Source organism: Heterocephalus glaber, unplaced genomic scaffold (genome assembly GCF_053883595.1).
Source record: "Heterocephalus glaber isolate CG9 unplaced genomic scaffold, H.glaber_assembly_v1.0 deba00001442, whole genome shotgun sequence".
NCBI lineage: Eukaryota > Metazoa > Chordata > Mammalia > Rodentia > Bathyergidae > Heterocephalus > Heterocephalus glaber.
Genome location: NW_028258296.1, coordinates 1,985,150 through 2,012,677, shown reverse-complemented (window position 1 = coordinate 2,012,677; position 27,528 = coordinate 1,985,150). Strand labels below are relative to the sequence as shown.

The 27,528-nt window shown below is 41.0% G+C and overlaps 1 protein-coding gene across 32 annotated transcripts in view; it reads right to left on the bottom strand.

Moving 5' to 3' along the window:
• The window catches only part of Atg4c (autophagy related 4C cysteine peptidase), a 112,819-nt gene extending 97,045 nt beyond the window's left edge, over positions 1-15,774 (bottom strand). The window contains exons 1-5 of one of the 32 annotated variants that reach the window (XR_015451899.1): positions 15,276-15,482; positions 13,543-13,590; positions 1,367-1,573; positions 564-762; positions 287-366 (exon numbers count right to left, since the gene is read on the bottom strand). The gene's annotated coding sequence lies outside the window, so the exon portion shown is untranslated. Of the gene's footprint in view, positions 1-286; positions 367-563; positions 763-1,366; positions 11,169-11,307; positions 11,740-12,824; positions 13,511-13,542; positions 14,251-14,921; positions 15,512-15,614 lie in introns of those variants that run through there. The other 31 variants (XM_013071007.3, XM_087212830.1, XM_087212831.1 and 28 more) reach the window with 31 other exon arrangements.
• Between the last annotated feature and the right edge of the window lie 11,754 nt (positions 15,775-27,528).

Sequence of the window (27,528 nt, the reverse complement as noted above, 5' to 3'; positions counted from 1 at the left end):
TCAGAATGGAGATTTCCACTTATATTAAGTCACTATTTCCATATATAGCCTACTTATTTCACTTTACTTTTTAAATTATGGCATTTTCTACATGTCCTTCGTATCTCAACACTAAAGCATTTTTTTTTCTTTTCTTTTCTTTCGGGGGAGTGGGTACTGGGGATCAAACTCAGGACCTTGTGCTGGCCAGGCAGGGGCAACACCACTGAGCTCAATTCCCAGCCCACTAAAGCATTTTTTAAAACACAGGAATGGCTTAAATTTGTAACAGCAAATGTTTTCTTACTTTAAAATCAAATTAAATGTAGCTCCTAAGTGTGTGCTCCATAACTTCACTTAAGGGAAAACTGAGGTATGTGATAAAATCTGAAAAAGGAACAAATTATAACTGAAAATGCTTGTGCTTATTTGAAATAATTCACACAGTTTACTTTTTAAGAAAAGAATGCTGCACAGAACATTAGCCTTTTAGTGTTATAAATACATACTCAGAATTATTGATACATTCATTTCTCTCAAGAATAGGCATTCTGTTTTATAATTTGTATTCAAAGCCATTATACCTTACAGGTCTAGGGCGGAGAAAACATGATCTACTGGAGGAATTCTGGAAAGCCAGTATGTCCACAGCACAGAGTCCGAGAGGCGAGGCTTCAGTTGCACTGCAGGGCTGGAGCTCACAGGGCCTTGCAGACCAGGGTGAGAATTTTGTTCCCTCTCCTCAGAGCAGGGAAGGCCATACAGGAACACCAGAGCCAGATTCTGTGTGTATGGTTTTCCATAGCAGCAAGGAGTTCCCCCAGGCCCCTTGGGCGGCACCACCACAGCCCCGTTACACTACTGTAGCCTGCAATTACCTGTTTCCTCCCTGTCTCTTACACTGGACATTAAATATCTTGGGATGTCTTAAATCCTGCCTGGCATGCATCTGAAATGAACTGATAAACTAATGAAATACAGATACTCCATATTGCTAGTAGCACTCTCACCAGAATGAGAATGTTTTCAGCTAAAATAAAGAAAATGAAACAAAATTTTTCTTCAAGAAAACTGCATACATATTTGGCAAAATTTGGAAAAGCAAAAAGAGTCTATAAAATGTGTGAATGATACAGAGTGCATCTACGTGACAGGTTACATGTCCATTGCACGTCTCCGAGGGGTTTGTCAAAGTGGGGCACCACATAAATCTGAAGCTTGCGTACCACAAAGCACGGGTGGAGGAGGGTTAGAAAGAAGTACACCAAAATGTTAACAACAATTTCCCTCTGCCATTACTTTTATATCATGATTGTCCACATTTTCTGAACATTATCCAAAGAACACAAATTTTTTTAGAATTTAAAGTTTTTTAAAAGCCACCAACCTCGAATCTTCTAAATCCAGAAGTTTTAAGAGAATGTACATGCATGTATCTCTTCCTAAAGCAGAAAATGTAGGCCACAGGAGACTGGTTCTGCAGTTCCCAGTGCCAGAAGCCAGCACTTGGGCCGGTCCTTGGCAGGAGTCAGGGAGTCAAAGGACAGGGCCTAATGAGGCGGCTCCCAGGGCAGTCTGCACGCAGACGATCCTCCTAAACAAACCAACAAGCAGGCAAAATGCGACCACAGACACAGAAATTAACAGGCGATATCCTGACCTCAAGGAATTTACAGTGGGCTAAATTGCTGATTTCTTCCTTTTTGTTATTTTTAGCTAAAATTCCTGCTACGTAGACTATTTACTCAGAATATTTTATCCCCAAATGTGAGACATTTGAAATGTTTCTGGACCATATCCTTAACTATTCCATAAGAGTACTTTTATTGTCATTGTTATAGAGAGTATTGAGAATAACAGAATCATCACAGGATTGAACTAAAGATAAGTTGTCACTCATTTAATAATTCAGTAGAGCTATTTTTCATATGACTAAAATTGAATTCCATTCTTTCTTTTTGGTACCCGGGATCAAACTCAGGACCCAGCGCCTGCAAGGCAGGCGGTGGAACCACCGAGCCAAACCCCTGGCCCTCCATTCTTTCATAAAGATTGAAACTTACTTTATAACAAAAACTTTAAATGACTGTTTCTAAAACTAGAGCAGAGACTATTTTGAAAGGTGATCCCTTGAACCATGTTGAAAAGTGTTATAAATTGAGACACTTTATAAAGGAATAACCAAAAATACCTAATGAGATTTGCCTTACTGCATATTAGACTCATTATAAGACCACAGTAATTAAACTTCAGTACTAATTAAATTTATTATTCTTATTAGCACAAGATGACACCAAATAAAACATAAAAGGGGATATAGAAATACACCCAAGCATATTTGAGAATTTAGTACCTGATATGATATTTCACATCAGTGAGAAAAAATGGCTAATTTAATAATACTAGAATAATAAGCAAGCCAGCTTAAAAGTAAAGGCTGATGACTACCTCACACATTATGAATTTAAAATGAATCCAAAATGCAAATGCAACACCAGAGCATATGTGTGTATGCTACAAGAAAGACAGATTAAAATAATCTAAACAATTTTGATATAGCATGGTGTGAAAAACCAGAAGTCAGGAAGAAAAACATAATCACATAAAAATGAAAGCATCTGCAGAGGAAGAAGAAAAACAGCATGACAAGGCTGAGTTAGAATCCCAACAAACAATAAAAATTCAATTCTTACTGCATATTCAAAGGGTTAAAGCCCCTAATATGTAAAATATCAATGACGTTAAAAGAAGCTCTTTGTGGTTCTCTTCAGTATTTAAATTGTTCACATAAGCCTCTTTTAAAATAACAAAATTATGTGAAAATAAATTACTCAGGTTGGGCGTAGTGGCACACAGCTGCATTCTCAGCACTCTAGGAGGCCAAGGCAGGATTGAAAGTTCAAGCCCAGACTGGGCAACGTAGTGACTTAGTGAGACTCTGTCTCAAAATAAAAAATAGCTTACAGATTTTTTTAAAAGCTGAGCCATTTTTTATTTGTGTTTTTATGGTGAACAACTCTATTCTTACAGTTCTCAAAGCCACCAGATTCAGCTATTTAGTCATGTGAAAACTTCACTTCCTTAATTTAATTCCCCAGGGCAGCTTTGACTAAAATTACTTAAAGGATATTCTTTGTTATTCACAATTTTTGTTTCACCTTAAAATAAGTGTCATGAGATTTGGAAAGAGGAAAAAGAATAAATTAACATTCAGTTTGTTCAGTCTATTCTTTCCATTTGTGTGAGATGAGCCCAGGAAAAGCAAAACAAACAATACTTAACACTTTTAACATCAAATGAGCAAAAGAAACACAAAAGAGGAAACCACAAAGAACCCTAAGAGTAAGAACAGTGTCATTCCAGAATTCTGAAATATCTTCATCCACAAACTCCCATTCCAAAAACTTCTCTAGTCTTAAAAATAAACTTAAAGTGAGTTAAAATTCACCTGTCTAAAGACAGGCACTAAAGACAGCACTGTGCACCTAAGAGGCAAAGGCCAGAAGGCCAGGAGTTCGCCCGGCTGGCTCCCTACCAAGACCCTTCTGAAGACAGCCACCTGTCCACAGCACACAGTGCTGATTTCGCCATTACCCAGAGTACCTCAAGCCCTCCAGGAACAAGACACTTCCTGCTCGGGCTGACCCACGACCAAACTGATCCTGCCAAAGTCCTTGTTTATTCTGGTGGTACAAGCCTCAGTCTGGAAAACCACCAAAATAACATTTTCCACAACCTCCAAATTACTTTTTTAGAAAGCACTTCTAGTGTATTTCTTAAAACTTTAGGGCAACCACTAAATCTTTTTTCAGACAGAATGTTCAGAAAAAATATGCATTCTTTACTCATACATATTCTACCAGATCTCACCATCCACCTTCTCCATGTTTCTGTTCACTGCTTACATTCTGACACATCTCTAATTAGAGAAGAAAACTCTGTGTAACCCTAGCTCAGTGAACACAAATCACGCTATCTAGATAAGCCTTAAGCTATACTGTACCAAAAGCAGGCTGGGGCCTGAGCAGAGTTCTCGTGAAAGGCAAATCATCAACGCTTCGTGTGAAAATCAACTGACACCGGATGTCATCTTCCCAACATGAACAAGTCTGAGGCACGTGCTCGAGTCGATGGACTTGAAGGATGGGTGAAGGCAATCGGCCTGTGCCATCTGCCAACAGATATGTTTTACCATTGAAGATTTAAGGTCACCTGGGATTTAAAGTCCCCACAGCACTTAGGAGCTGATTATACAGAACACATCTAAGTCACACTGGACAGTGGATAAGCATGCAGGCTTTCGGTATTTGTATATGCCTGGACATCCTCAAATAGTATAGCAAGATGAAATTCAGATATTGATTTAGAATTTTTGATGAGCTTTTAACCATGTCATAAAATAAAATGAACTGAGTGAGGGTCTACTCTAAGTTTTTCTTCTATTATAATCTTTTCTACATGTTTGCATTTTTAGTAACAAGTATCAATAGCTTATCAGCTATCATCTCTGCTCTTAATTTCTTCTCTTCATTTCAGTTTTTTGTTTACAGAAACATCAATGTGTCCACTTCTATTCTTCCTTCTTCTACACCTGCTGATCTTTCATACCTGAACCTGTACTCTAAAACCTGTTTAGATTATAAATTCTCTTCAAAAGATGCCCATGGGCCCAGAATGCTTAGTGAAAAAAAAAAAGGAAGTGGTAAGGGCAGATGTAAGAAAAGGTTGAAGGGAAGAGGAAGTAAAAAGGACTAAGATGTGACATCCTTAGGTACCGACTCCCCACAGCAAATGTTCATCTTTGTGTACCACAAACATGCAGTAATAAACAGAGAAGAAGAAAGGAGGGTGAAGAGGATAGGGTAGGCGGGGAAGGGGAAGTAAAAGTGATTAAGGTGCAGAGTGTATATGTACCAGTTCCCCAACTGTCTGTAACTATGAAGAACTTCAAGGGGCCAGGGATGTAGCCTGCCTCCAAGCACAAGGTCCTGAGTTCGATCCCCGGTACCAGAAAAAAAAAAGAACTTCAAATATATACTGGTAAGTTAATATGTAGAGTTAGCGAGAGAGAGAGAGAGACAGAGACAGAGGACCCTTTTAGAGCTAAGTTAGGCAAGATAGATAACAGTAAGACAGGAATAGCAACATGGTATGAGCAGAGCATGCATGTTCAGAAAAAGGTTTTAAAAGGAGAATAAAGGGCTGACAGCAGACAGGAAGAGTTCTGCCCTAAGGACACATGTTATAAACACTCTTAAAGGGCCTCAGAGTACACCCATTAGTTAAAAGCCCTGTGTCCATGCACAGCTACTTTATAGTGATGACTTAAATAAAATGTAATCCTTTCCTTCTCAGACATAAAAGGTGAAACACACGCAGGAGAAAAGCAGTACCGAGCATGGTATGCGTTCCCCTCACACATGCACACGTGTGGCAGCACTGCACGTCAAGCCTGTAACCAGAGAAAGGGGGTAAAGAGCGCCAGTGACTCAATGGGCCCTATGGCTGCAGGAGGCACTGCTGCTGCTATCTGCATGGCTGAAGACGGGCTTCTCTGAAGCCCTGATCTCACTCTGTGAAGAACATAACTCTTGCTATAGCTTGATAAACAAATTTCAATTATGCCAGAATCTTAGTAACCTCTGATGAATCCAATGTAACCACAAATGTCTGGAGCATCCATACTTTAAAATGCAACTTTCCAAGCTATTACATGTGCAGTCTGAATATAAGTAACACAAGAAGTCAAACAAATCATTTAATCAACAAAACATAATCAAGCCCTATAAGGACTGAAGGTGTCAGAATCTCAGGATTGAAAGAGAACTCACAAAGCATTAATAGTAACTACACAGGGTAACAGTAGTTTTGACCACTACTCCTGTACAATGCACACCCATCTATTAGTGATCTCTCCATCATCAACAGTGATTAGGTGGAGAGGAGCAGTGAAAGAAAGTGTGTCAATTTAAACGACTGAAAAAATATCATCCCATCCCAAGGAATCTCTCCGTGTCTTGTTCAGAGGCCCTAACATTAACTGCTAATCGGGTTCAAGTGCCCAGAGTGACCTGCAGTAATGAGCCCGACCCGGGGCTCCTTCGGCTCTGCCACACTTGCAGACAGGGGCTCAGGACTGGGTGAGCACGGCACAAACTGAAAATACCACCGCATGTTTAAAATCGGTCATGTTTTAACTGCAACTGTTCTAGAGCGCCCATAGTAACTACATGAACCGCGCTAATTTTAAACAACTACGCTTGATGGAAAGATGGCATATGGAAGCAAAGTTCTGTCCCCTGTAATGTCCACTGATGTCCTGTGTATTCTCTCCTTCCACTTGACAATCCAGCTGACATTTAGAAACATACTTCCTAATCCGCTCTCCTCCAATCTTTCCTTCTCCACCTTAAATATCCCCAATTCTTTAACTAACTAGTCAGAAGACTAAATGAGTGGTGGTAAGACCCTCAATCGGGGCAGTAAGTGGATTAGAAATGAGAAAACACAAACAACAAGGTGAAAGAACATACCCAGCAATATCACACAAACGTATGAGTGTGTATGCTCACACGCACGTGAGAGAAGACAAAAGGGACCCTGAGGTTTCAGGTCTGGTATCCAAGGGGACAAGTTTCCATCAATACAAACAGGGAGCCCAAGTGAAGAAGGCTAAGATGAAAATGGGGAATTCAGTTTAAGAGTGATTTTCAGGTTTGTAACAAGTAAATATGGATGAGATCTTTCCCATTTTATTAGTTACTCTTGCTAAGAAAAAGGTGTGGCTCATAGTTTTAAATCGCTGAGGCTCGTAGCTACATGTCATCTAAATACAAAATACCTTACTTCACTCAGTATTATGGTCTCAAGATGCATCCATTTTCCTGCAGAAGGTTAAATATTGCATGGCTCTCTAATATGAGAGACTCAAAAATATAAATAATGTAAAGAGCAACATAAAAGAGCCACGTTAAGAAACAGGGAGAGAGACTCAGCAGAGATGAGGAGGGGAATGGGAAGGCTGGGGAAAGAGAGGGAGGAAAACCAACAGGGATGCAAGGTGTGTATGGATCTGTCCCCCAAGCTCGACAGAATCACTACGGATGGCACATAGACACAAAATACAATTTTAAAAATAAAAATTAAAAATACATACAAAATATAACATTTGTCCATCAAATACTTGAGTATCTGCTTTAGCAAGGCACTGATGGAGATAAAATGAGCCATGAAACTTAGTTCCTGCCCTAATTAACCTTATATTCTAATAAGAAAGATGTTTATAGCTAACCATAAACCCAGCTAAAAGTGGCTACATATCTCAGAACAGACATCAAATGCTATAAAAAGAGAAATGTTTCCCTCTTTCCAATGAGAAGATTAATACATGAATGAAATCACAGGGTATAATACAGTCACAACTGGTATTCTTCAAATACAAAGAACAAGGACATGCAAATGACAAATATTTCTATTCTGAAAACACAGAAAAACACTAGACATATTACTTCAAAATGGGCTGAAGTATTTTCAACAGTTATGTCTATTGTTAAAGATTAATGCTTGAATTGTACCATCGGTCCAAAGAAGAGTATTGTTTAAACTGTTCACAAACACAACTGCCTTGGCTTACAAACAGAATTGGCTGATGTCAGTTTTCCTGTCATTCCTAGTTTTAAATGATGCTATATCAACTGGAAAGCAGAGCCACAGTTTAAATCTTCACAAGTTAGAACATTCACACACACATTCTTCAGCTGCTCTAGAGTCCCTTATAGTCAGATATTATGATAATGTTTTAAATTATCCCTACTTTAATTTTACAGGTAACTAATTTTACAAAGTCTACTAAAAATAGTTTAGTACAACCTAACTACATTTTAAGTCGATAACAATAATTCCAGTAATTCTGAACATCTACTGGCATTTAACGATGTGCCTCTAGTGGAATAAATCTAAGGGCCTAAAATGGCAAAGAAATCTTCCCTCGTTGGGTGGTCACTGAGGCAATAATGGTCTAGTGACTTCGAAAGTATCTTGTGTGTACAAGGGGAGAGTAGATGAGTAAATATATTGATACGGTTGAGAATCTGAGTTCTCCCAAGGAAAAAGGAGAGGTTAATATGTTTTAGAGGGAGGTGAACTCCTTAGTGATTTTGAGTTGAAGGTATTCTGTGAATTCATGATTTAAGAAGCGTGCATGCGGGGGTGGGTGGGGGTGTGTGTGTGTGTGTGTGGGTGTGTGTGTGTATGTGTATGTGTCTGTGCGCGCGTCTGTATTTAAAGAGTTTAGAAGCAATGCTATCCAGCAGCAATGAGGATGTTCAAAGGCCAGACACTGAATTCTCAGTGTCACTTCACACTAAAAGGAACATGGACTCCACGATAAAACAGCTGAATTGTGGGTCTGGAGCAGGGAAGGTACCTGGGGAGTTCAGAACATCTTACCATACAAAATAGTAAAATGTACTCAGATGGCAACTGGGCATAGCCAAAGGCCACAGCAGCCAGCCTGAGGAACTGCCACTGACCAATTTTAACCACACAGAGATAACAAAATAAAAGCAGAGAGATAAAAGAATAAATAAATAAATAAATAAAAGCAGAGACGAGTAGAGCATGGTGGCACATGCCTATAATCCAGCATCCTGGGAGGCTGAGGCAGAAGGATTGAAAGTTCGAGCCCAGCCTAGGCAACTTAGCAGGCCCCGTCTCAAAAAGTGAAAAAGACCAGAGACGTAGCTCAGTGTGAGGGCCCTGGGTTCAATACCCAGTGGAAACAAACAAGCAAAACAAAACAAAACAAACAAAAAAACAAAAACCCACCAAGGTGGGGATGGGGCAGGGAGCTCTTCCTTGGAGAGGCCAGCCAGACAATATGTGTAAAAGCAACAGCACAACTGGGAAGTCACTATTTGGCAATTCCCAATGCACTGACTGATTCAGGCAAAAATTATCAATGGCATCAAAATAACTGGATAGAAAAAAATTGCTGAAAAACAGAAAGTTTACAGGATCATAAAGTACACTATAGATTAACTATTAAACATGAAAAGAAAAACATACCTCTAGAATGTAAACATCTGGCTAATCTTAATGACTGATCTTAACATCACCAATGACAGGACAAACTATCATATTCCTCAATGGGATGAAATGGAAAGTTCACATCACCTAAGTCAGAGCTGAAAAACTGCTACACTGGAAATTAATTGTGAGGAATTGTCAGATATATCAGTTTTGTGTGGTATCCTACACAACTACTGGTCTAGACTAAAAATGACAGTGTCGATGGAGGGTAGAACACTCGCCTAGCATGGGTGAGGCTGGAGGCCCTGTGGTGGAGGGGAACTGTTACAGATAAAACAGAGACACATACAATTCATGATTTCCAGCTGGACTCAGTATTTTGTAAGCCTATAATGGCATTACTGGAACACTTGGAAAACCCTACATTTTGCAGGCTGCCTATGCTAACACCATATGAAGGTTAAACTATCTGGGTACGCCAACACCATCCCAGCGATGCAGGAGTGAGTCCCAATTCTCAGAAGACAGGACGCAGCCCTTAGGGTGAAATGCCATGATGCTTCCACCTTTACTCTTACATAATTCAGCAGGAAAAAAAAATACTCGTGCATACTCAAATTCAGAGAGCACTTACACGAGGGAGCCGTGTGAGGCACGTGTTACCACCTTAGCAATCTAGGAGAAGGATTACTCACACAGCACAGATATTTCTTGTACTATTTTCAACTTTTTTATAGATTTGAAACTTTCAAAAGAAAAAAAGTTGGAGGAAAACACTGGGGTGAAAATTAAGTTGACTTCTTCAGAGCAGCCGATCAGACTCTATAATGCCTACTTCTTCACCCTTCCCACTAGGTCTAAAAGTAAGTGCAAAGGCCCAAAAAGTTTAGCTAACTCAGCCATGGTGGCACATGACTGTAATCACAGCTACTCTAGAGGCTGAGGCAGGAGGACTTCCAGGTTCAAACCAGCCAGCTTAATTTAGCAAGAACTTATCTCAAAATAAGAAAAAAAGTACTGGGGATGCGGTCCAGGGCTCCCTTGGTTCAATGCCCAGCAACAAGGGCGGGGGGGGGGCTGACTGAAAATAAAGATGATAATTCTAACAAATACTAAGTAATCAAAGCAATCCAGCATCGGGTTTCTATCACAGCTGCAGACTGAACACAATCCCTGCTGAGAATTCTGGGACGGACAGAAGCTGACCCACCTCAGACAACAGGAGATATGCAAATCGTCTGACACAAGATTTTCTCCAAATCAAACCCAACTAGCCAGCAAACTTTTTCTCAATTTGAGTTTTACTATTCATGCACAGCCCCAACTCTAACGCACTGTCACAGAAATCTAGAGGATCTCAGACCTGCTGTTACTGTAACAGTAAACACTGTGGACAAAGGTGCAGGCTCATCATCTCCTTTAATCTCACAAGGATAAAACTATTATCCACAACTTGTAAATAAAACAACAAAATTGTGGAAATGCTACATAACTACTGCAAGGTCTCAATGCTAGTAACAGCCAGAGCCTTGGGATTTAGGTATCTGACTCCAAAGCCCACACTCTCTGTTTACAGACTCTGTCACTTACTGTGAAATACAGAATTTAAACTGACTGTATTGATCTAGTATCTCTCAAAAATTAAACAGATGAAACATTTCAAGGAAAAAAATCAAAAGTATGTCTTTATTCCCTGATGTACAACTGCATTTATATTCGCACCAACAGAATGAAGTTAGAATTTAACCAGATGCCCAACTTACTGCTAAATCCCAAGCAAGCTACTCAAATACTCGGTTAGAATATATTACATTAGGTCCAAAACACATACCAACCTTTCATCCAGAACTTCACCCCTGCTCATTTGAGAAAAAAAACCAAACCAGAAAATGTACTGTAAACACCCCAGTATTCAAATATACCAAACTGAAACACGAAAGAGAAAAATAACTAAGCAACTAACCTTGAACACCGGTGCCACAATGAAAAATACTAAAAAGCAAAGTACCTCCTCCTAAACCTGGCTCTGGCTGAGTGTTCTGTCTCAGTGACCCACGCAGCCTGCCCAGGCACAGGGGCTCAGCCCTCGGGTGGCCAGGGACATCCTCCCCTCCCTCGCTGCTCACGCCTAACGCACCGCCCAACCCCCAACATCTCCAAGCACACCCCCACCCTCCACAGGCGAGATCAGGCTCCTCCGGACACTCCAAGCGCCTACTCGGCCTCCCCATCTCCAACCTACTCCGCCCTAAACCGCCCCTCCGAGTCCTTTTCCTCAGCACTTAAAACCGCTGTAACCTTAACTTTCTTCTGCCGATTTGATCTCATCGGCCTCCGGCAAGCACAGTACACGCTGAGGGCAGAGACTGCCTCCTCACTACCTTGTCACTGTGGCCAGGAAGAGGCCGAGTGAATGATTACATGCTGAGTGGCTGACTGTGTGTCAAAGATTACAGATGTATAAAAACGTACAAGAAACAAAACAAGCCGTCATAAGGAGGTCCCTCATAACCTGAATTCTAGGATCTTACATTTAACACTGAAAGTGAACTGGCAGTCCTGGTCTGTCTAACTGACACTATTTTTTCCTTTAGTGATTCATAAAATAACGGTGCATTTTAGAACTGCACAAAGAGCTCAGGAGTCTACAGCTCACTGGCCCACTGCGCTCAAACCTGGCAACCAACCGAGCCCCCTTCTCTCTGGGCCATGACCCCACCCCTAACAGCCAATGACCAGCAGCCCCCTTCCTCCCCGAGAGCGCTCCAACCCGCCCTTCGCGCACCCCACCGTGTGCAGGGCTCCAGCCTCCCTCCCACCCACCGCAGCCCCACCACAACTCCATTTGTTTAAACACTGTGTTTTCCAAATCCAAACAACACTGGGCACCTGCTATAGGCAAGAAACCGAAGAGGCGAAGCGGTTCACTGCACACCCTCTTGGATCTCTCTGTACTACCTACCTTCGGGATTCTGTTCACTTTATACTTCCATCTGGAATTACTTTCTTCTTAATTTCTACTTACGAAACCCCCACCCGCTGTTTAAGTTCCGGATTACAGGTCGGCTTCAGGACACCTTCCCTAGTTAATCCCTATTTTCAACTTTCACATTCTAAAACCCTAGAATCCGACACGTGCCAGTCCTACTCTCTGCTTCTCATAGCTGAGGTCTGCATCTCCTATACTACCTCATGAACTCCTCGGGACAACGGTGCTCCGCGCTCTCTTTTTTTTTTTGTACTGGGGATCGAACTCGGGGCCTTGCGCTTGTGAGGCAGGCAGCGGAACCGCTGAGCTGCATCCCAGGCCCTGGGTGCTCCTCTCTTTTCGCGGAACAGTATCTGGCTCCTGGCTCGGAGGGTATGTGCGCTTTATACACTGCTGTTACAGGGCAGAGAATAAACTGAAGCTGCAGTGCAGTCAAAAAACTGGACTGGATGACGTAAACGCTGAGCTTCAGTTTGTTCAACTGCTAAATGTAAATAATATTTAACAGCCCAGGGAGTTGCCGTAATTAATGGAGATGATGCTGTAAAAGTACCTGCCACAAAGATGCGGACAAAACCACGTAAAATCTCAAGGAAAGTATCTATTTGAAAAGTAGGAATCTCAGGAGGCACACATTTTGGAGGAGATCAAAGGAAGCAGGAAGATGAGATGGCAGGCAAAGAGGTAAAATGATCCAAAATGATCCAAAATTGTATATACTATATATATTCAATTTTCAAAAATGAATATAGCTACTATGTATCACAAATATACACTAATAAAAAGTGGGAATCTCAAGAAAAATAGAAAATGTTTGAATGTCTACCTTCTTAATCTTTTCCCAATAAAGAATTCTGTGAGGGCCAGGGATTTAGCTCAGTGGTTCTGCCGCCTGCCTCAAAAACACAAGGTCCTGAGTTCCATCCCAGTACCAAAAAAAAAAAAAAAGAATTCTGTGAGTGAATTAATTCTGAAATATTATACATTTAGCCCCAAATCTTTAGCAGGGCTGAAGTCATTTCAGATCACTTAGGGACAACACTAACTTAGCAGATCACAAGAATCAATATGCATACTGTATTGCCGAGCAGGGATTCTACTGCTTAAAGAAGAATGAGGATCTTATCATTAGAAACTACAGCACACTAAGAAGAGGAGCTGCAAATCCACTTGAGTTACACGGTGCCCAGAGAGCAAGAACAAAATTTCCTTCTACAAAACATTACTGAATAGTATACAAGGCTGTTTACCAAAGCTATCAGTTTATCTAGAAATACTTCATAACAAATTATCACAGATGAATTTTCAATATATTTGTTATCATATTTTACAGGAAAAAAGCATCAAGTAAGTGGCTTTTAAACTTTCTTCTAAATTATATAATTCCTTAGAATATCCATTTTTAAACTTCCAAACAGTTCTCAAGATTCTATAGCAAGTGAACGAATAGTCAATTCAATATATCATCAGATTATTTGACTAATTAGAAACCCCTCCCTCTTCGAGGAAAGAGTTTTATCAATTTGAAAATACACAGACTTTACCTTTCAAAGCTTCTCCAATCCCTCTGGGTACTTCCAGTGACTCAAAACCTAATTACAAACCACAAGCAAGAAAGATCACACCCTTGTCTGTTATCAATTGACACAAACACTGCAAAAATTCCACTAGGACATATGGTCCAAAAATAAAAACAGAAGAAAATTCCCATCTAAGTAATTCAGATATAAACAGCTCCAGGATAAGGTATTCTCAACTCTAGGATAGCAGTGGACCCCATGTGAGAAAAATGATCAATACAAAACAAAACATTAGCCAAAGAAATATAAACTCTAGGCTGGGCCTGGTGGCACATGCTTGTAATTCGAACACTCAGGAGGCAGAGGTTCACCCCGAGTTCAAGGCCAGCCTGGGCTACATAGTGAGGCTCTTTCTCAAAAAACAAAACAAAACCAAAAAAGAAATATAAACTCTTAAGCAGTCATGCTGAGTGTCTCCTGTTCCAAGTTATTACAGGTAAGAATATGTTCCATCCCTAGGCTACATGACCTATGGAATTACAACGCATTGGATGGAGAAGCAGATATGAGAATTTCAGCTGCCTTCTTTAAATCAGACATGACAGAATTTGCAAAAGTGTAATACAGTAGACTTAAACTTCTGCTTATTTCTGGATATACAGTTGATTTCATTTTAAGTATGTTATTTATGTCACATGTAATTATCTCAGTATTGTTTTAAATGCATTAAAAAATTCACAAATTTTTTAAAGCACTTTTACATTCTTTGGCAAATTTTGATACATATAAGCCACATGATGTATTATTATGTAAATAAGGTTCAAATGGTATAATTGATAATGTGAAATAGGAAGAAAAAGTCTAAAGGAGTAGGGAAAGTGGGAAGGGTAGGGGAAAGGAAAGAAGGGAAAAGAAAAAATGTGAGAAAAGGAAAAAACGGAAACAAAGTCTCCGTAAATAGGGAAGGGTGGAGAGGGTGAAAGGAGGGCAGGGAATGGGGAAAAAATAAGAACCAAGATGCGTTATGGAAAGGTACAAGATCCCAACGATGAATGTAACTGTATTGTATACCTAAAATGTACCAATAAACTTAATGAATAAAAAAAAGAACAGCTCTTTAGGATGTCCACTAACTTCTCATTTTTAATTTTAAGTTAACACATAATAAAACTGACTTTGTTGGCATGCAGTTTGATGAATTTTAACCCTATATAGATTCTTAATAACTATTACCACACTCAGAATAAAGAGAAGTTCTATTACAAAAAAAAAAAAGCATTCTGGACCACCCCAGGCCCCAGAGGACCTCGGACGCGGTGGGGTGGGGTGGGGTGGGAAGGCGAGTGGAGCCCAAACAAGCGACTGCACATTAACACCTGGGTGACAGGCATTCGCTCGCTCACCCAGGCTGTGCCACTGTCTGAAGCAGTGACCGAGGTGACAACGAGATCGTGGGGATTCGGGGTTTTCTTCTCTTTTAACGGAGAGGCCGGGCCGGCGAGCCCCGGCCGGCGCCCGGACACCTAGGGGCCTCAGGGAGGAGGGCGGCTGCCGCGGAGGCTCGCGTTCGCGAGCTTCGGAGCCCGGGACGGACGGCACCAGACAGTAGCCACGAGGGAGGCGCCCAAAGCCCCCGGGGCCAGACGGGGCCGCAGGGTCTCCTCTGGGGTCAGAGCCCCCAAGACACCCGGTCTCTCGGGGGCCAGAGACACTAAGTCCCAACCTCCTGGACTGCCAGCCTCAAGTCCACCCCTCACCGCGACGGGACTGGAGAACTGAACACGTGCACGAGCCAGCAACCCGCGAAACGCTCCGGCCTTAGCCGCCGCCACAGACACAACCCGCGCGCACACACGCTCGGACCTCGGCGCCGCAGCCACAGGTCTCGCCAGGTCACGGGAGTCGGAGCCTCACGCTCGGCCCTACCGGGCCACCGTACTCAGAGCTACAGCCTCGCGCCAATCCCCGGCCGGCCGCCGTACTGAGAGGGACAGCTTCAAGCAGAAGCCGGCCTTTTCCGTGCAGTAACGCCCTCCCACTGCGGCCGCCGCCTATGGTCTGGATCGCTTTCTCCACCTGCTCTTCCCCGCTCTCACCCAGTCACCACTGCGGCGAGCGAGCATCTTTAAGCGAGCTCTACGTGGGACAGCATCTGTAAGCAGTGTCACTCTGGTAGACAAACCGCATCACGGTCTTCCGAGGCCTAACGAAAAATTGGATTTCAACTCCCAGCATGCCAGGTGACATTACGCGCTTGTCTCGGCGGGAACTACAAGACCCGGCATGCCCCGCGCCCACTGCCCTCGCGCCCGCTTTGCGCGGGTCTCTAGGAAATACCGCTTTGCTGAAAATACTCGTGTTCCCTCTCAATCTGCTGTAGGAGTGCTCCAACCTGAGCTACAGCGAGGACTCATAATTAGGCACTTGAAAAACATTCCGAGATATGTCCACTCATTTTCTACATTCAGATTCAAGTATTGAAGCAAAACAGTCTTTGGAGAGGCCTCATTCTTGAGAGATGTCGAGAGAAATACTAAATTATTGCTCAATGTACTCCTGGGTCGTGTTGCAGTACCGCATATACTAGTGGTCCAAAGGTTACCAGACATGATCCTGACGTGCATAGGAAGTTACAGTAGACAAGAAGTAAAATAATAATAATAATAATAATAATAATAGGGGCCGGGGATTTAGCTCAGTGGCACCGCGCCTGCCTTGCAAGCGCAAGGTCCCGAGTTCGATCCCCGGTACCAAAATAATAATAATAACAGCAACAACAATCCATACTGCCAGACTATGAAGCCATGGCAGAATGAAAACCTTACAGAATGAAGGGTTGAAAAGTTCAATATTAAACTTGAAACATGTATTTAAATTTTTAAGGTGTTTAGCGGTTTGCAATCATTTATTTGTATTATTCTCACAAAAACAGGTAACTAGCGTAACCAAATCTATTTATTTTCCATTCACATGATGGACCCACCAAAGAAACAGTCGAACGGTATGACAAGAAAACAAATGGGACATTTATTAAAGTGAGCAAACAAAGTAACTTTCCTTGCCTGAATAAACACCCTGTGGTTCCATTTTTTAAATTCAGAACGCTCTGATTACTTAAGAGTAATAGCATGAATCAAGTAAGCCATCTGTGTGCTTTTTTTAACTTCCATAAAGACTTGGATTACAAGAAAGAATATGTCAAACAGGCCATGAGCAACACTGTTTGGGTTTATAAAATAACTATGAAAATGATGCAAAATTAAACTGTGAGTATACCACAAACATTGACTTTTTAATGGATTTATAGCAAAACAAATTTTAATTGGTTAGAAGAGGGGAACAACACCTTTCCTTTTTACAACTTCATGTAGACGTCACAGAGGGATATTATATTCTGTAACACGGACATGGCATCAGCTACCATGCAAGCTGCTTTCCAACTCCAGTGTGCTAAATTATGCAAGGCTAGCAAGTAAATATTTAAAATCTATGATGACAGAAAACAATCTGCAGCTTTCCATACTCATGCACCAGAACAATATGCATCCCGTGAAAGAGAACATTTCCATGGGAGTGATTCAAAGTTAATATTAATAAACTATAATTAGGTTATCTGCTATTCATAGGCATTTTTAGTAAATAAACACATAATTGCAGCCACTTATTAGTAACGTTATTAAGGAAGCTTTAGCATATGCTAAATATTTGATATAGATATTTGTACAGCACTTTCAGTGATCAATTGTGTAAATGAACGTGGAAGAGAGTTAAAAGAGTACATAATTTATGTAACAGATGATATCTTCTAAAGATTCTTTTTTCACTGCTAAATATGGTTGTCTTTATTTTCTTTTTCCTTGCCCAGCCCTATCTAAACATAAAATAAAACTTCAGGACCGAAATTAACAATCCATTAAAATCAGCAATAAGTTATGAAAATCATAAAGCTTTTTTTAAAGTAATTAAGGGTAGTTAAATTATTTAAAGTATACAAAGTCCAAAGGGGGGCTCCCCAGGAAGACTTCCTGGGGTAAGCTTGAGGACCAGAGGGAAACCCTGGTGTTTGAAAGACAGTGGGAACATGTGACATCAAAGTGCAGGCTAGGAATTTCACTTAGAAGAAAATAACATTTCTGAAAGTATCAGAGCACCAATAGCACCAGACAGTGGGACTGTGAGACGAGACGAGAAAATGGAAGCAAATCTTTACAGTAAAATGAAGTAAGTACTGAGCTGAACTATGTCAACCACGATAGTGTGTCTCCTGTGGATAGCAGATGGTTAAAACTGGCAAGGGTACTGAGTCTAAAAGCAAAAACTGCAATGACCTTTTTCTACCTACCCCAGACCTCTTTCCTTTTGTGCACTATAAAGAGGTGTTATTATCAAATGCTGCATCAGAATAGATTTTTCCCTATGTTTTTCCACTATAAAAGACATCTATGTTTACTTGTGGAGAGCTTTAAAAAGACTCTTTTACAGATTCTCGCGCCTGTAGCACTCAGCAGTATTCTTTCCTCTCAAGTCTTTGCTTTGCACTGGGCTAGTTACCAGCTGCACAAGAGTAAAAACTGAACAGGCTGTCCATTTTGGTTCAACAAATAGCTGATGAGTGCTATGAGGCAGAGCACTCTAAGTACTACAAGCTGTTTCTGAAGCACAGAAAGCTTGGATAATTGGAAGAGATTTAATGTTATATTTATATAAGTTGAATGCTGCCTTGATGAGATGAGTAACTTGTAGACTTCTAAAGGCTAAAAAGTTGTTTTTAAAAACTTGGTGAAGACCTTTTCTCCTTTCCAAGTGACCGTATTTCAGGCCTTTTTCCTACATCTTCAATTTCCACCTCTCCACTGCCCCCTTCATCTCAGTCCACAAACACGCACAGGATCCCCATAATTTTGAAAACACCTTCGGTGAACTCAGCTTCCCTACCTAATGCAATATTTTTCTATCTTCTTTTCCCTTTTATACTCATACTTCAACAAGTGCTACAAAGAAAACCTTAGGCCTGATATGATGCATAGGACATCTTCACAGCAACTAGTATTTAAACACCCACAGCTGTACCAGGTCCTGGGAATATAAAGAAATTCAGATGTGAGCTTATGTCCCATAATGCAGAGTGATAGACCTTGATAGAGGTGTGGACAAGAGCTAAGAACACAAGGAAGGGCGGTTACTCTCAAGTGGAAGGATCCCAGAGGAGGAAGCTCCCGAAACCATTTAAGTGACAAAACTAAGAATCGACTCCCTGCAAAAGAGAGTGGCTCAACCACAGTAAGATGAACTCATTTCAGCAGGCACATGAGCATGGTTTGGCGGTAGTGATATGACAAAGCACGAAAAGACAGACTGGAGCTACTGTGTACAGTGACAGTGATCTTAAATTAAACTGGGTATGAAGGGAACCATGTAGGCACTGATGTGATCAGGTTGCATTTTAGGCTGCTAGGTGCAGAACGAAGGACAGATTGGGCTGACAAGACCGGTTAGGACATTGTTTTCATAATTTGGGTTTTTTTTAATGGGAAGTATGAAAACATAATGATAAGGAAAGAGCAAAATATTGGTCAGAGATATTAAGATAGAATTGAGATGAGGTGGAAGTTATGGATGGAATCAAGGGAGACAGAGGTTTCTGGCTTTTCGATTAGAAATGTATGAGTTCTCCCATGGCTATGCTTGGAGACAGCTCTGTGCAGGCTTCCAGGGGACATTTGAGCTGAATACAGTGTGTACCCCTGGGACCCACCAGCTTTAATGACAGGTGGAACCATGCCCAGGGTAGGAGTGTGCGCTGGGCGGATGGGATGTGAGCTGATAACCAAGAGGCCAACAGGCAGCAGTGATGATGCAGGAGAGAGATGGTGCAGACTGTGTCGAGAGATACTCCAAAGGAACTCAATTTTTCCACAAAAGCAGGGAGTACTGATCTAAATGTGGTGTTGGAGAGCAAGGGAGAGCTGAACTCATCCCTGGATCCAGCATTCATGAAAAGTGAGACTGAAAAAACAACAAAGCATAAATTCATGACAGCTTTAGGGGTACAAAATCTTCAGGGCAGAGCTGGCATTTGTTAAAAGCAGGGGCAAAGCAAAAATTCTGAGAATCGGGATGTAGCAACTTAGAGCGTCAAAGAAAGAAAAGGGAGATTTTGAAGGGGAAAAGTAAAAAGCAGGTGAGAAGATGGTGACCAAGGATGACAGGGCTGCAGAGCGGCATTCTCCAGGCTGGAGATTTCAAAACGGAAATTGTGCACAATTCTGAGCGTCCCCTAGCCCATGTCCTTACCTTTGATGAGTCCTGGGAGCTGAGAGTGTACAGGCCTGACTTACACCCTCTACTCATGTCTGTTCATAACAGAACCCACTCTCCTCCTCCTAGTAACTGCCTTAGGAGAGAGCGACCACGCAGCTCTAATCAGGAGGCAGGGTTTAGGATCCACCTCACGTCTAGACTCCAAACATTTGCCTGAAGTTTACAGTTCTAAATATTGTGGCCCATTGCTTTGGCTTCAACCATAAGCCTATAAAAGAAGTTCAAGCAATGAGATGTGGAGGAAAATGTGCTGGAAAGGTTTTAGAAAATGTATTTCTCCCTAATAAAAAGCAGTATGTGTTGTACACTTAAAGTCCTAACATCATTATTCACAGGAGCTAAAAGTAGAAACAACCCAAGTATCCACCAGCAGAAGATGAAATAAGCAACATGACATGCATACGTGCGCTGGAATACTACCTGGCCATTAAAAGGAAGGAAATTCTGGCACGTGCTGTGGTGTGGATGAAGTGAGAGAACACTATGCTCAATCAAATAAGCCAGTTATGAAAAGATAAATACTGGGTGACTCCACTCACAGCAATTCCCTAGAGTGGTCAAACTCGTAGAGACAAGAAGCATGGTGGGTGCCAGAGAACAGGGGTAGGAGGCTTGGAAAGGTACAGTTTAATGGAGGTTTCAGCTTTATAAAAAGAAAAGTGTTCTGGAGATGGATGGTGGTGATGGTTGCACAACAATATTGACACACTTATGCTACTGAACTGTACATTTAAAATGGTTCAATAATAAATTTTACTACAGTGAAAAAATTGGAAAAAAAACCCACTGCATACCAAGACCATTCAGTGAAAAAAGAATAGTGTCTTCAGTTGGACCCCTACTTCACACTGTATAGAAAATTTAAATCAAAATGGATAAAAGTCTTAAACTTAAGAGTTAGAAGTCTTAGAAGTTTTCTTATTTCATACAAGTAAATCTTTAGCACTTGAATTTGGCAAGAACTTATAAGATATGACACCAAAAACATAAGCAAAAAAGGAAAATAGATAACTAGGGTTACGACTGTGTCTAGTCGTCCCCCAAAGCCTCATGCAGTCATAGGTGGGCTTTTTCAGAGGTGGCTGGATCCAGAGTGTGTGACGCTGGAATTGATTCATGGTGCAGTGCTAGGCTCAAGGGCACCAGGATTAAGGGTGTGAGTGCTGCCTGCTCAAAGTAGTCTGGGTGGGATAAAGGGGGCAGGAAGACACTATTAAGGTCCATTATTGCTTTACTACCTTCTAACCACCATGAACTATTTCTCCTCTGCCATGCCGCCCTGCTTTGAAGTCAGCCAATTGTGGACTGAAACCTCTACACACTGTGAGCCAAATAAACCTTCCCTCCTTTAATTTTGGGAGTCAGATATTTTTCTCAGCAATGAGAGAAAGGTGACTAACACAATTAGTCTCTAAAATATATAAAGAGGGCTGGGGATTTAGCTCAGTGGTTCCACCCCCTGCTTTGCAAGTGCAAGGTCCCGAGTTTGATCCCCGGTCCAAAAAAAAAAAAAAAGAAATAGGCAAAGGACATCAATAGATAGTTTTCTGAAAGACCAATGGCCAATAAGCCCATGAAAAGATACTCACTGTGTTAGTTATTTTTCTCTCATTGCTGAGACAAAATACCTGACACCCAAAGTTAAAAGGGAAGGGATTTATTTGGCTTATAGTCATAGAGGTTTCAGTCCATAGTCGGCTGGCTCCAAGACAGGGAAGGCAAACATCAAAGAAGAGAACCAACATAGCATGCACAAGGTAGCAAAAACAACAAGGGGGTTTAACAGCATCTTTCTGACCCTTTCATCTTATTCAGACTACTGGAATTAGGCCACTACCAAACTAATCACTCACATGTAGTGGTTTAGTAATCACACGCCCTTAACCCCAGCCTCACACACTCCAGATTCAACCACTTCTGAAAAACAAAGTCCCACCTCATGTGCATGAGGCTTTGGGGAACATCTAGACACAAACCATAACACGCACCATCACTAAAGGAAATCAAAATCAAAACCACAATGAGATACTACTTTTATTCTGAGAACTTAGATATAGGCGTATGGTATATTCAGCTCAGTTCAGACACAGGAGAAGAGACTAGGCTGGAAGGAAAGAGTTGATTTTACACACAGGTCTCAGAGAATGCCACCACCCATCAAGCAGGACCATGTGAGTAGTGCCAGGCTTGGGTCAAATATCAAAGGATAGGAGGGAGGGAAAGTCTAGGCAAGAGTCTTTATGGAAAAAGCAGAGCAGAGCAAACAGCTTAAGATTGGCTGGTTCAGATAATTCAGGGAGGCTCTGGAAAGCAGAGATGGTCTCCTCTTACCTCATTCCTGGGCCTGGGGTGATTTAAGGCATGGGCAATACTGGCTTGTGTGTGAGAATTAGATAAAGAGATGCTTTGCAGGATTAACAGACTCGGGATTGGTTTGTTTACGAAAGCCACTCTGAAGCAAATTGTTACCCTCCTTAGGAATGAGCTCCCCCTGGCAGAGACAGTCCATCTCAGCCTCTGAAAAGCCCCTGCATGCCAGACCATCAAGAATGCAGAAGGTACAAAAATGGCTGCTGTAATATTAACTCTGAAATGAATGGATTTAAGAAATAGACAGGAATGAAAGAAAACTCAGAACAACTTCGTGCCTGCTAGGTTGAGTATAACCAAAAAATGAAAAATAACAAGTATTGGTAAGCTTGGGTTGTAGCTCTGTGATAGGTAGAGTGCTTGCCTAGTGTGCACAAGGCCTTGTGCTCAATCCCCAGCACTGCAAAAGAGAATAAAAATATTCATGAGGATGTGGAGAAACTGAAACTCTCATGCATTGTGGATGGGAATCTAAAATGGTGCAGTTACTGTGGAAAATAGTTCAGTCCCAGAACCAAGGAGCAGAGCTGCCCCAGCACAGGGAGGTAAACCTTCTGGGCTGCCATACCACTGCCCCAAGCCCTGAGGAGGTGAGCCATGAGGGCTCCAGCAGCACACCTCTCCCCACCCCCCGTTGAAATGAGAAGACACATAAGCAGACTTCCAGATCACCTAAAGCAACACCAAAGGGAAATGAGATGGAACAATTTGATACTCAAGCACCTGGACTCCCTGAACTGGCAATGAAAGAGGATATGGAAAAAATGAAATCAGAAATAATTTCTCAGATAACAGCAGAGATTGTGCCCATAGTGCAAAACATGATTAATAAAACTAGAGAGGACACAGATAAAAAAATAGAGGAAATGGGCCAGGGGTTTAGCTCAGTGGTTCTAGCACCTGCCTCGAAAGTGCAAAGTCCCGCCCAGCACCTGGAAGGAAGCTCCCCCATGGCCATCCCAAGCTCCTAAGGCAGAGAAGCTGAGCAGGTACCAGAACCCAGAAGGAAGCTCCCCGCCTCCATCCCAGGCTCCTAGGGCAGAGAAGCTCAGCCCTCCCAGCACCCAGAAGGAACCTCCCTGCCTCCATCCCAGGCTCCTAGGGCAGTGAAGCTCAGCCGGTCCCAGCACCCAGAAGGAAGCTCCCCCACTGCCATCCCAAGCTCCTAGGGCAGAGAAGGTGAGCCGCGTTGGCACCAGAAGCACCCCCCCATGGAAATGAGAAGAAACATAAACAAGCCTCAAAAACAGACTTCCAGATCACCTACACCAACCCCAAAGGGAAACAAGATGGAACACTCTGATACTCAACCACCTGGACTCTCTGAACTGGCAACAAAAGAGGATCCGGGAAAAATGAAATCAGAAATAATTACTCAGATAACAGCCAAGATTTTGCTCATGGTGCAATACATGATTAATAAATCTAGAGAGGATACAGATTAAAAAAATAGAAGATCTGAGGAACATGATGGAATCCCAACATAGGAACAAATGGAATCCACAAAACAGATACAAACAGATTTCCAAGAGATTAAAAACTCCATCAAAAGTCTGCAGCAAATGAACCAATGTGAGGATAGAATTTCACATATAGAAGATAAGATTGCAATTAGTGAGGAGGAAAAGAAAAATTGCTTTAAAATTGTAAGGGAACACGAGAAATCAATCCAGCAGCTGCTAGACGATGCAAAGAAGAATAACATAAGACTGATTGGAGTCAATGAAGAAACAGGAGAGAGTGCAGATGACATCAAAAAACTCTTCACAGAAGTGATGGCAGAAAACTTCCCAAGGAGGGGGAAAGAACTTGACATACAGATAAGTGAAGCATATAGGACTCCAGCTAACCTTAATAAAAAAAAATCTACACATAGGCATATAATAGTTAGGATTCCAGAAATCCAACAGAAGAACAAAATTCTACAAGCAGTGAGAGAAAAGAAACAAATCACATACAAAGGAAAGCCTATCAGAATTACAGCAGACTTCTCAATGTAAACCCTCAAGGCAAGAAGAGCTTGGAGTGATGTATTTCAAGCCCTAAAGGAAAACAGCCTCCAACCCAGATTGATGTACCCTGCAAAACTATCTTTCAAAATTGATGGAAAATAAGATACTTTCATGACAAAGAGCACCTTAGGAACTTCATGAATACCAAACCAGCACTCCAAAAAATTTTAGACAATATCCTAGGAAAAGACAATGAGCATCACAACCCCAGGAAGCCCAGCAGAATGAATCCATCAGGCATGACAAGAAATTAAATGCAAAGGGAGAGATTCCAACAAAAATAAAAAATCATGACAATAATAAGTCAATACATATCAATTATAATCATCAATGTTAATGGTCTCAATCCACCAATCAAAAGAAATAGACTGGCAGAATGGGTCAAGAAGCAAGATCCAACAATATGTTGCATACAAGACACATACTTAATTTAAAAAGAAACTCATAGTCTGAACGTTAAAGGGTGGAAAACAATACTCCATGTGACAGGAACCTGAAAAAAAGCAGGAATAGCTATCCTCTTTGCAGATCAAGTGGATTTCAAACCAACACTGCTTAAAAGAGACAGAGAAGGACACTACATCCTTGTAAAGGGAAAATACAAGAGGAAGAGACATATATGCACCAAATATTAGTGCGCCCAACTATATAAAACAAATACTAACGGACATAAAAAATCAAATAAGCACTAATACAATAGTAGTGGGGAACCTCAATACCCCACTGTCACAGATAGATCAACTAGACGAAAAACAAGCAACAAAATACTAGAACTCAATGAAACTCTTGAACAAATGAACGTAACAGATGTTTACAGAGTGTTCTACTCCACAAAATCAGAATACACATTCTTTTCAGCTGCACACAGGTCATTCTCCAAAATAGACCACATACTCACTCATAGAACCTGTTTAGCTAAGTGCAAAGGAAATGAAGTTATCTCCTGTATATTATCAGACCATAGTGTAATGAAATTGGAGATCAATAGCAAAAGAAACCACAAGAATTTCATAAACACATGGAAATTGAACAACACACTTCTGAATAACCAGTGGGTCACAGAGGAAATTAAAGAAGAAATCAGACAGTTCCTACAATTAAATAACAATGACAATACAGCATATTGGAATCTATGGGACACAATGAAAGCAGTCTTAGGAGGGAAATTCATAGCAGTGAATACTCATATTAGGAAAACAGAGCGAGCCCAATTAAACAACCTGATGCTGAACCTCAAGCTTCTAGAAAAAGAAGAGCAGGACAAATCCAAAGCTCATACAAGGGAGGAAATATTAAAGATCAGAGCAGAAATCAATGGACTAGAGACTAAGAGAACAATACAAAAAATCAATGAAGCCAAGAGTTGGTTCTTCGAAAGAATAAACAAAATTGACAAAACCTTAGCCAACCTTATCAGAAAAAGGAAAGAAAAGGCCCAAATCCATGCAATTAGGAATGAAAATGATGAAATTAGAATGGACCCAGCAGAAATCCAGATGATCATCAATACCTACTTTGAGAACCTATATGCCAATAAGATGGGAAACACAGAAGAAATGGACAGATTCCTACATACGTATGAATTACCAAAATTGAACGAAGAAGACCTAAAAATTCTAAACAACCCAATAACAATCAGTGAAACTGAAAATGTAATTAAAAACTTACCAACTAAGAAAAGCCCGGGTCCTGATGGCTTCACTACTGAATTCTACAAGACATTTAGAGAGGAACTACTGCCATTACTGTTTAAAATCTTCAATGAAATTGAATACTCCCAAATTCATTTCTGGGAGCAAGCATCACCTCAAACCCCAAAGCAGAGAAAGACCCAACTGAAAAAGAGAACTATAGGCCAATCTCACTAATGAACATAGATGCAAAAATCCTTAATAAGATACTGGCAAATGGAATGCAGAAGATTATCAAGAAGATCATACACCCTGATCAAGTGGGATTCATCCCAGGGATGCAGGTATGGCTCAACATACATAAATCAATGTAATACACTATATCAATAGAGCCAAGGACAAAAACCATATGATCATCTGCATAGATGCAGAAAAAGCGTTCAATAAAATCCAACACCCATTCATGATAAAAACCCTACAAAAAATTGGAATACACGGTCTCTACCTCAATCTAATAAAAACCATCTATGAAAAACCAACAGCCAATATCATACTAAATGGTCAAAAACTGAAATCCTTCATAGTAAAATAAGGACAAGACAAGGATGTCCACTATCACCACTCCTCCTCGATGTAGTCTTGGAAACATTAGCCATGGCAATTAGACAAAAGAAAGAAATAAAAGAAATAAAGACAGGAAATGAAGAAGTCAAATTGTCATTATTTGCAGATGACATGACACTCTATGTAGAAGACCCCAAGAACTCCACCAAAAGTCTTCTAGACTTAATAACCAAATTCAGTAAAGTATCTGGATACAAGGTCAACACACAAAAATCAATAGCTTTCCTCTACACAAACAACAGACTCACTGAGACAGAAATAGAGCAAACAATTCCTTTCATACCTTCCAAAAAACTGAAATACCTAGGAATCAACCTTGCAAAAGAAATCAAACAACTCTTCTCTGAAAACTATAGCACTCTGAAAATAGAGACTGAAAATGATATCAGAAAATGGAAAGACATCCCTTGCTCCTGGGTAGGAAGAATTAACATAGTGAAAATGGCCATATTTCCAAAATTGCTATATAGATTCAATGCAATCCCAACTAAAATCCCAACAGCATACTTCACAGATCTTGAGAAAACAATCTAAAAATTCATTTGGAACAGGAAGAGACCTAGAATAGCAAAAGCAATTTTAGGTAACAGAAATGCCAGGGGGTATCACAATCCCCAACTTGAAACTATACTACAAAGCTACTGTGATAAAAACAGCATGGTACTGGCAAAGAAACAGACCTGAGGACCAGTGGAACAGATTAGAAGATGCAGAAACAACTCCAGACATACTCAGCCACCTCATCTTTGACAAAGGAGCCAAACACCCTCACTGGAGGAAAGATAGCCTCTTTAATAAATGGTGCTAGAAAAATTGGGTTTCAACTTGCCTAAGATTAAAACTAGACCTATATGTCTCACCATGCACTAAACTAAAATCAAAATGGATTAAAGATCTAAATATTAAAACAGAAACGCTGAACCAGATGGAACAGAGGCTAGGTAGAACTCTTGAAGTCATTGGTATAGGAAAAGATTTTATGAACAAAACCTCAGTTGCCCGTGAACTAGCACAAACAATCAACAAGTGGGATCTCTTCTTATTAAAAATCT